The sequence below is a fragment of the Ananas comosus genome, unplaced genomic scaffold (genome assembly GCF_001540865.1).
Source record: "Ananas comosus cultivar F153 unplaced genomic scaffold, ASM154086v1, whole genome shotgun sequence".
NCBI lineage: Eukaryota > Viridiplantae > Streptophyta > Magnoliopsida > Poales > Bromeliaceae > Ananas > Ananas comosus.
The window spans coordinates 1-9,505 of NW_017893605.1; positions in this window are offsets into that span (position 1 = coordinate 1).

Genomic DNA, 9,505 nt, shown 5'->3' on the forward strand with positions numbered 1-9,505 from the left:
AACAAGAGATTTATTTCTACTTAAGCCATCAACATACGGTGCCATGTGCCAATTCTCTATCAATCACTAGTCACTAAATGCACCTATGCGATAATTCTATAGTACATATAGAAATAGTGAGTTTCACTGTGTCTCTGGTTAGTCAAACCACCTATCACTAAGCTCAAACAGACGCCCAACAGAAGCTGTCGCAAGACTCAAGCCGTCAAACCGATCTCGGACCTGCTGTAAAACAAAGCTCAAAACGCGCTCAAACGAATTACTGGTAATTCCCAATATTCGGGTTCCAATCGCACTAGTACAAAGTAATAAACTTAATCCCTGCTTGGGCTAGCTTAATACCTCAAGAAGTGTTCACGCCCGGTACCAGCGGAAGCATAATCCGATACGAGTACAGACGTCCATACACCTGCAGTATATTAAGGCTGGTCTACGAAGAGCATGTCGATAGGAGTAAAACAAAGAAAGTTCTATCGCTGATATCAGAGCAATGTGGGGGGGGTATACAAGTCGAAAAGTATGTATCAAATAAAGACAGGAGTGGAAGACCAAAATTCTCAACGATAAAGAGAAAGTATCACAACGTATAGCAGTTCTGCCCAATAGTACATAATTACTCACGGGCGAAATTAAATAGCGTTTACAATGGTGTCTCTCTATGCATAGGACATCACCCTCTGGGCCGAGTAGCCGAGTAGCAAGGTGATCGGACTAGCATGCTCGCTAGCGCAATGTCTAGCTAGACGCGACTCCCTTCACGGATCCCTAGCCTCTCCTGCACGAATGACACTGTAAAAACACCACCAAAAAGGCGGTGAGAACTATAAAACAATATTTCCATGTGGGTAAGCACGGCCAGCATTCCGCGATTAAACCACTAGGCCTCATGATGTACTAATGGGGAAAGCAAAAACATAGAAACGGGCATGATTTATAAGGCATGAATGCTAATATAGTAAATGAGCATGTAATCAACATTAATGGCATTCTACAGAGTAATGAATCATTTGCATAAATAGGGATATGGCAATTTCTGTAATCATGAACATAGAACATGAATTAAGCACAACATGAAATGACTATTGTACACTTTATGTAAGTAGGAATTCATTACTGTCCTTTTTTTTATTGAGTTACTATCTTTCTTATCAGGGACCTACCCCAGGTCTAGTCAGCTTGCGCGCGCCTAATGCCGTGTAGCTATACAGTTCCCACGGGCAAACCACTTCCGGCACCAATCCCGCGAAGGCGAGCATACTGGTCGCGATAGGCCAACTCCGGAAGTGCGGCTTGTTCAGGGGAGCTACCTCAACAAGAGTGTTGCGAATGAGCACGATGGCAAGCAAGCAAAGTCCATTATCCACTATGTCTCCAATTTTCATATTTTCACATGCAAAGTTACAGGAAACCCTCGTCCTTGATCGAATTTCAATACACAATAGTACACAAAGCTAGTGTCCACTAGATTTAACATGTAGGTAAAGTAAATCACATAGCATTTATAATCTTTCCATAGTATGGCACTAGCAACATAGTCCATGAGATGTCATAGTTCTCTATGATTAGAGGCAGCGAGTAATATCATATTGGTCTCTAACTGGTAAAGTGCTATCCTACACTTATGGCATAAGGCCATTCAACTGTATTGAATATGAATAGAATATTTCATGTTAATATATGTTCTCTATATCATAGAAACATAATAACACTGATCCCTGATTGTTCTACTAACTAAACAGAATACTTTAATGCCGATGAGCTAACTTTTATGCAATGAACGTATTTCACATATGATAAACGTCATGATGGACGAATTCCGAGCCCTGTTAACAATCAACATAGCGCAGTATAAATTAAACCACGTCTAAATACATTATAGGAAACTAGGGGGGGCTTTCACTTGCTCTGGTTATGGTCCAACCACCTAGTATTTAGGCTCCAACTCAGTCCGAGAAAGTCTCAAAAAAAAAAAAAATGGTCAGCTCCACTAGTTCTCAATCCTGCTTCGAACCGAAGCAAAAGATGTATCAAATCACGATTGAATGTCCAAATTTCGAGCGCAATTGCACTTAATACATAGGAATTAGGCTTAAATCCTTGTTTTGGCTTAGCTTCAATATCTACGTTAGCTTGCAGAAAGGCCCTCCCAAGGCCAAACGAAGCCGCGTCCAGGGTCAAACACCCTCTCGCTCCGAACAATTCCGAAACGACATTCAAATACTTGTATAGAGCTGTATATAGTTTCAATCTTACGAAAATGACTTTCTAACGGAATTTCCTAGCTTACCCTGATTAGAGCATGCTTCCATAAGCTTCTAAGAAGTACAAATTTCAGTCTAACCAAAGCTCGAAGACCGTGCTGCCGTGAAGAAAAATCCCCAATTTGCATCATTAGCTCAAACAATTGCATTGCGTTCAATTAAGCTTCATAAATGGTAAACATTCCAAGTAAGCTTCAAAGTAGTTATCCCTTGATCTAAGAGTGTTAATTCACAGCTAAGTTTAACTCATTTTTACATGCTAAAAACTCAGTTAAACAGTTTGGAAGCAAGAATCCTGAGAATCGATACTCAAATCGGACTAATAGAGTCGCCGATAAGGAAAAACTCGAGTCACATACGTTCTCAAGCTTTCAACCAAGAGCCTCACTGTTCAGAGCTGACGAAAAAGCTCTCAATAATACTCCTCCCGTCCACGTAGGCCCTGGCGACTAACGAACAGCGAAGAACCAACGTTGCGACGATAAACGAGCGAAATTCGCGAATCTTCGTGGCTTAGAGAAAAATCTAGAGAGAGAAAGAGGAGAGAGATGATAAACACTCCTCCTGCATCAGCAACATCACAGAGCTCCTGGGTGTCGAGCTCGGGTCAAGGTAGATAGGGGAGCAAGATGTGAAATGACCAAAAATAGCCTTGCTGCCACGAAATCTGCCAGGGCGTGTACGGTACAAGGTGGATTGCATGTACCGGTACAACAAGCCCGAAAATTGCTGATTTTTGCAGATCAATGCAATTCTCACTGTTTACATTCCAGTCATCCGTCTAACTTATCCAAAAACTGGTTTCTAACTTTTAGACATGTAGGATTGCATCCACACATCATTCCCACATTACTCGAAACTCCGCCAATTGCGCAAAAGTTCAGGATATTACAAGAATAGTCTCCAGGCTCTCTAAGTCAACTAAAACGAGATCAAGGCTCGATAGCACTCGCTGCGAACAACATCGAAATGGCATCAATATAGTCGATTTATATGGCTAATACAATCGAATTCTTGTGAATTAATTTCTAGCTGAATCCTGCTTACCCCTCTGTTAGAACACCTTCTAATTCGGTCCCCAAGTCACCAATTAACTTAATTTAGTATTTTCAACAGCCTGCCTGCGAGGAGAACAATTTTCAAAACTGCTTAGTTTATCAAATTAAACTTCATATAGCTCAACTAGCTTACATAATGAACTAATACTCGTCTATTAACCTTCAAGAAGGCTTATCCTACTGGTGTAAGGAGGTTAATTCACAAGCTAAGTTCATTCAATCTTATGTGCGTGAAGATCATTCAGTTTACAAAGCAGTGAGATCAAAAACCTGAATCAATACCCAAATCGATAATGAAGCCCCGATAACGGGAATAATCTAGTCGCTTACCTTCTCAAGTTCCAACCAAGCACCTCAACTGCGTCCAGGGCCTGCGGAAAATTCTTCCAAAACACTCCCCACACGACCACGTAGGCTCTGCAACGCTCTCCCAGCGAAGAACGCGCAATGCGACAAAAACGAGGCAAAATCGTACGAATCCTTGTAGAGAGAGAAAGACCTAGAGAGAGAGAGGGAAAGTGCAGGGCAGCTCCCATGGCTCTAGCCACACTCCAGGAGCAAGCATCCCTGGTCGTTGAGACTGAAATACGATAGAGAAAAGAGAGGCTGAAAAGTCAAATAACACTGCTATCCCGCGCCCCACAGCCGACTCGTGCTCTGTTGACACTGTTACAGTCATCCCTATAGCTTGTATCCAGGACACGCAATGCAGGAAGAATACCAATTCGCAATTTACATTGCACTTTCTCACTTCTAGCTGTCCAATATCTCTAACTGGACCAAAAACTTGTCCAAGCCTTTTAGAATATGTAGGATAGATCCACATATCGTTCCTCACACTCGAATTTCGCAATTTGTAAAAATTCAGTGTATTACACAACCCTAGGAGACCACTATCATTCTAAGTGGGGACCATCATCATCTTAACTACTATGCTATTCTAAGTGGCTACTATGCTATTAATAGCACGAAGCATTTGGTGCTACCAAGTTTTTCGCCGTTAGATCTACCCTTTTGATCATTTTCATCTGTTAGATCAAACTATTCAACCAACCGCCCACTAAACCCTAAGGGGCCCACATCATCCTAACTGCACATCTTGTAGTATCCCTGATGTTCTGCAGCCGTGTGATTTCAGCATCTGAGGCTTGTCGACACATCTGGAGAGTGTCGGGACAAGTCTGAGTCGTTTTGATGCTAAATAGATGCAAAACGGACTCAGTGTGACGCGCGAGCAGTATTTTAGCACTGAAATTTGCAAATTGCATATTTTCAGCATTGCGTACTGGTACCACACAGGGGCGTACCGGTACCCTAGCGTATTCTGCGAACTGCTGCTCTCGGGTTGCAAATTCTGATTCTTGGTACCGGTACGGCATCGGCCTGGTACCGATACTCCAGGGTAGGTAAGGGATAGTTTGGTCCTTCATTGTGTCGTTCAACCCAATGTTACCCTAGCCTTTTTTATTGACAGAGAGAGGGTTGTGGCTTGTTTTTCTTTTCTTTCTCCTTTCTCTCTCTAGCTGTTTGAGCCGTACGTGATGGAGACTTCGGGTGGAGCTCGGTACGACGTCGACGTTGCACCAGGGAGTCGTTCGAGCGTGCGTGCGTCGTGGTAGCGCCGTTGGAGGCCGGGCGAGCGCGGGATTTACGCTTCTTTCGACTTCTCACCGTCGTTGGACGTGCTTTTCAGGTGGGTTGATGTTAAGTTACCGAAATTTTCGAATTTCCTCCTAAGTCTTAGTTGACAGCATGTATTATTGGGTTTTGTATATCATGTTTAATAGCTCGAATTCGTGGATTTGCATGTTCTTTGAAATCTGAATTTGGAGCATAATTATTAGTTTAAATAAATTATACATGTTGGACTTGGATTTGACTTAGGAGAAAACCATAATTTCTTCATTGTCATTTTTCTGAAAACTAACAAATTTAGCTTTAGGAGCTATAGTCAGTTTGTATCGCCGCAATTTCTACACTGTCATAATCGCAGATACAGCATGTATCGCCGCAGTTTCTACACTGTCATAATTGCAGTTTGTACGCTAGGTAAATGATATCAAAAAATTACAAAATTTATTTTCNTCGCAGATACAGCATGTATCGCCGCAGTTTCTACACTGTCATAATTGCAGTTTGTACGCTAGGTAAATGATATCAAAAAATTACAAAATTTATTTTCTAGATACTTCAAATATGCTAGATCAAGTCTAACGGAGCCGATTGTCGATTCGGAAGCTCCATCATAAAAAACGGCTACAGGTAGTGTTGGTTTTTGGTTCTTGTACATACTGATGTTAGATTCTCGCTGGAGCGAGTGTTATGTATCTGGAGACTATGTATGTATTGAAAACCTGATGTTATTTATATGTGTTTTTCAGTTTAGCAGCTCTATACTACTAGTTGTAGTTCTGTCTGATTACAGGTACAGGTACAACTATTGCTTCGTATACAGAAAATTTTTTTTTGTATACGGCAGATTTGTCGGCGTGCCCGGAAAAATGAGTAATCCAGGGTGTGACAGATTAAGTTGGTATCAAAGCTTAGTATTAGGTCGTTAGGACCTAGGAACCCTAAGTTTGCCAAATCTTAGGAAGGCAAGACGCGAGAGGCATGATTTATCGTGGAAGTCAGCGATTATTAGTTTGTACTCCTCCTAGAGTAGAGTGAGTGACTGAAGGAGTGTCTGTTTCGGCCAAGAAAAATTATGTCGGCTGCAGACGATATAATTTTGAGGAGAAATAGAGACGGCCTTCTAAACTTTCGCTTGATTGGGTCGAGAGTGTTTGTGTTTTGTATCTGACTCATATTTTGTTTTCACGTAGCTATGTATCGACGCCGAGGTTGACCGTTGACCCGAGACCGTGCCGCACCACCTGAGATGCCGGAGCAGACAGGGCTGAGTGCACCCCTGGATCTGAGAGAGCAGTTGACTGCCCTGACTGAGGTGATCAGGCAGCAGGGTGTGCTTTTGCAGAGGATATGCGAGATTGTTACTTAGCGGTCGGGTGTTGATCCAAGAGCATCTGTGCAGCAGGCACTTTGGGAGGAGCGAGGAGCTATAGCAGTTCAGGAGCCGGCAACGGTGCCGGGGCAGAGTTAGGATAGGAAGCACCCGGTTCCAGAGGATGGAGGACAGTCCAGCAGCAGGCGTCCGCCGAGACCTCCACCATCACGCTCTCAGGGTCATGGGTCTCCGGGGCGTCAGCATTCCAGAGGATCTCTTCAGCAGGGACAGTCACGGGGGACTCCGCAGTGTGTGATTTATGGGGGACCACACTGGCTCTGACAGTGTGAGCAGAGGGAGGGCCGCTGTTTTACTTGTGGTTAGCCTAGACATATGAGGGTAGCTTGTCCCTGAGCAGCATCCCCAGCACTATCGACGAAGTTAACACAGCCGGCACCTCAGCAGGTTTTTGAAGCACCGCCGAGCTACAAACAGGCGGATGAAGTTATAGTGCTACAGCAGAGTGAGCAGCGAGGGCTGGCATCAAGTGGTAGCATGCATGAAGTTCAGATTGAGGATTCTGCGGCAGCAGATCGGGTGGTGGCAGGTATCATTTTGATTTCTGGTATTTAAGTTTGTGCATTAGTTGATACCTGTGCATCATATTCTTTTATTAGCTGAGTATTGATATCATTGCATGGTATAGAGGGAGGGCCGTTGTTGCATGCACGAGAAGTGCAGATTTCTTATCATGTTTTGTATGTAGCCAAGTGTTGTTGGTTTTGTTCGAGGTAGTTGGACTCGTGGATCATGCCTGCAGACCTGTTGGTCTTAGGGCAGTTGTAGGACTTCGACGTTGTGCTTGGCATGAATTGGCTGGCGCGGTATTATGCTATGATCGATTGTGGAGCGAGGACAGTGGTGTTCCGTGAGCCAGGCCAGGAGGAGTTCATTTTTGGAGGCTGTAGGAGTACGTTATTTGCTACTTGGATATCGTCGGCGAGGGCTCGACAGCTGATGAGTAGGGGATGTATTGCTTTTCTGGCGACGGTTGTAGAGGTACCTACTGCGGTGCCGGGACTTGAGGATATCCCTATAGTCCGCAAGTTTCTGGATGTTTTTTTCCCGGAGTTGACGACGATGCCGCCGGATAGAGAGATCGAGTTTGTGATTGATGTAGTTCCTGAAACTGCACCAATCTCGAAGGCACCTTACGGGATGGCACTGGCAGACCTGAGAGAGCTAAAGGCGCAGCTTCAGGATTTGATGGATAAGAAATATGTGAGACCCAGTGTATCGCCTTGGGGAGCGCCGGTGTTATTTGTGAAGAAGAAGTATGGTTCACTTAGATTATGTGTGGATTATCGGGAGCTGAATAAAATAACAATCAAGAACAAGTATCATTTGCCGCACATCGATAATCTGTTTGATCAGCTGCAAGGATCTTGTATCTTTTCGAAGATTGATCTCCAGTAAGGTTACCACCAGTTGAGGGTGAGGGCCGAGAATGTTCCCAAGACGGCTTTTCGGATTCGGTACCGGCATATGAGTTTACTGTGATGCCTTTTGGATTGAGGAATGCCCCTGTCGCATTTATGGATCTGATGAATAGAGTGTTCAAGCCGTACTTGGATAGATTCGTGGTTGTGTTCATTGATAATGTTCTGATATACTCCCGGAGTGATGCCTAGCATGAGGAGCACTTGAGGATTGTGCTACAACTTCTGAGGGAGAAGAAGTTGTATGCTAAGCTGAAGAAGTGTGATTTCTGGCTTCGGGAGGTTTCTTTCTTGGGCCATGTGATTTCTACAGTTGGAGTAGCAGTGATGCCGAAGAAGATTGATACTATTCGGGATTGGTCCAGACCGACGACGGTTACTGAGGTGAGGAGTTTCCTTGGATTGGCAAGATATTACCGTCAGTTTGTGGAAGGCTTTGCGAAGCTTTCCACACCCCTCACTCGATTGACTCGAAAAGAAATTAAGTTCATCTGGAGTGAGAATTGTCAGAGGAGCTTTAATGAGTTGAGACAGGCTATGTCGGCTCCTATTCTTGCCCTCCCAGTTATGGGGGAAGGATTTGTGATTTTCAGTGATGCATCGTACAGTGGTTTAGGTTGCGTCATGATGCAGCATAGTAGGGTTATTGTTTTTGCTTCCTGACAATTGAAGGATTACGAGAAGAATTACCCTACGCACGACTTGGAGCTTTCCGCAGTAGTCTTTGCTTTGAAGTTGTGGCGGTATTACTTGTATGGCGAGCACTGCGAGGTTTTCACTGATCATAAAAGTTTCAAGTATCTATTCACCCAAAAGGAGTTGAACCTGAGGCAACGCCGGTGGTTGGAGTTGTTGAAGGACTATGATATTAGTATTCAGTATCACCCCGGCAAGGCGAATACGGTGGCAGATGCGTTGAGAAGGAAGGTAGTGCAGAGCTTGAGCATATTGATTACTCAGCAGAGGCCGTTACTTGAGAAGCTGCAGCGGTTGATGCTCAAGGTAGTGTTCCCTGGGTCTACTGCAATACTGATGTTTATGAGTGGCCAAATTGTCGGAAAAAGTGAGTTTGGGCTCTCAACGGTAAGAAGCCCAACGAACAACATGGCCATGTTGGTAGTTGAACATGGCCATGTTGGTAGTTGAACATGGCCATGTGTTACGAGGTCTGAACCAAAAATCGAACAAAAGCTGAGATAAAGTACGGCCTGTTGCGATTTTGGAAAGATTGAGAAAATCTTGAGTAGAATCGGGAAGGTTGGAACTACCTTGCAATTGACCTTGAGCAGGTAAGTAGAATAAGCGTACGAAATCGGTTAAACCGATTTCAAGCTATTAAGGAAGACCCAAGGTTATATAATGTAAGAGGTTTGTACAAAAGCTTGTACAGAGGTAGTAGAAAAGTAGGTGCGATTACGGCTTGAATCGAGTGCCGGGTTGTATCGGAAAGCCCAAGGCAAAAGCGCGGATGCGCGTGGCTTTTCGGGTTTTCGAAGGCTTGAAGTGGCTTGGAATGGCCTTGGTAAGTTTATCAAAAGGTCGGGTTGTATGTGGCACTGAAGTATTGAAATCTTCAGGCTATACAATGTATGTGTCAGTCAGGGACATGACATAGAGAGGGCTTGACAGGTGTCTTTTTTGGAGACGGACAGGGGAGAGGTTGACGAGAGTTTAAGAGTTGTTTACTCTTAGAGGTGAGACGAAGAGGGACTAGGACAGGTTGTCTCACCCGAGGTTCTA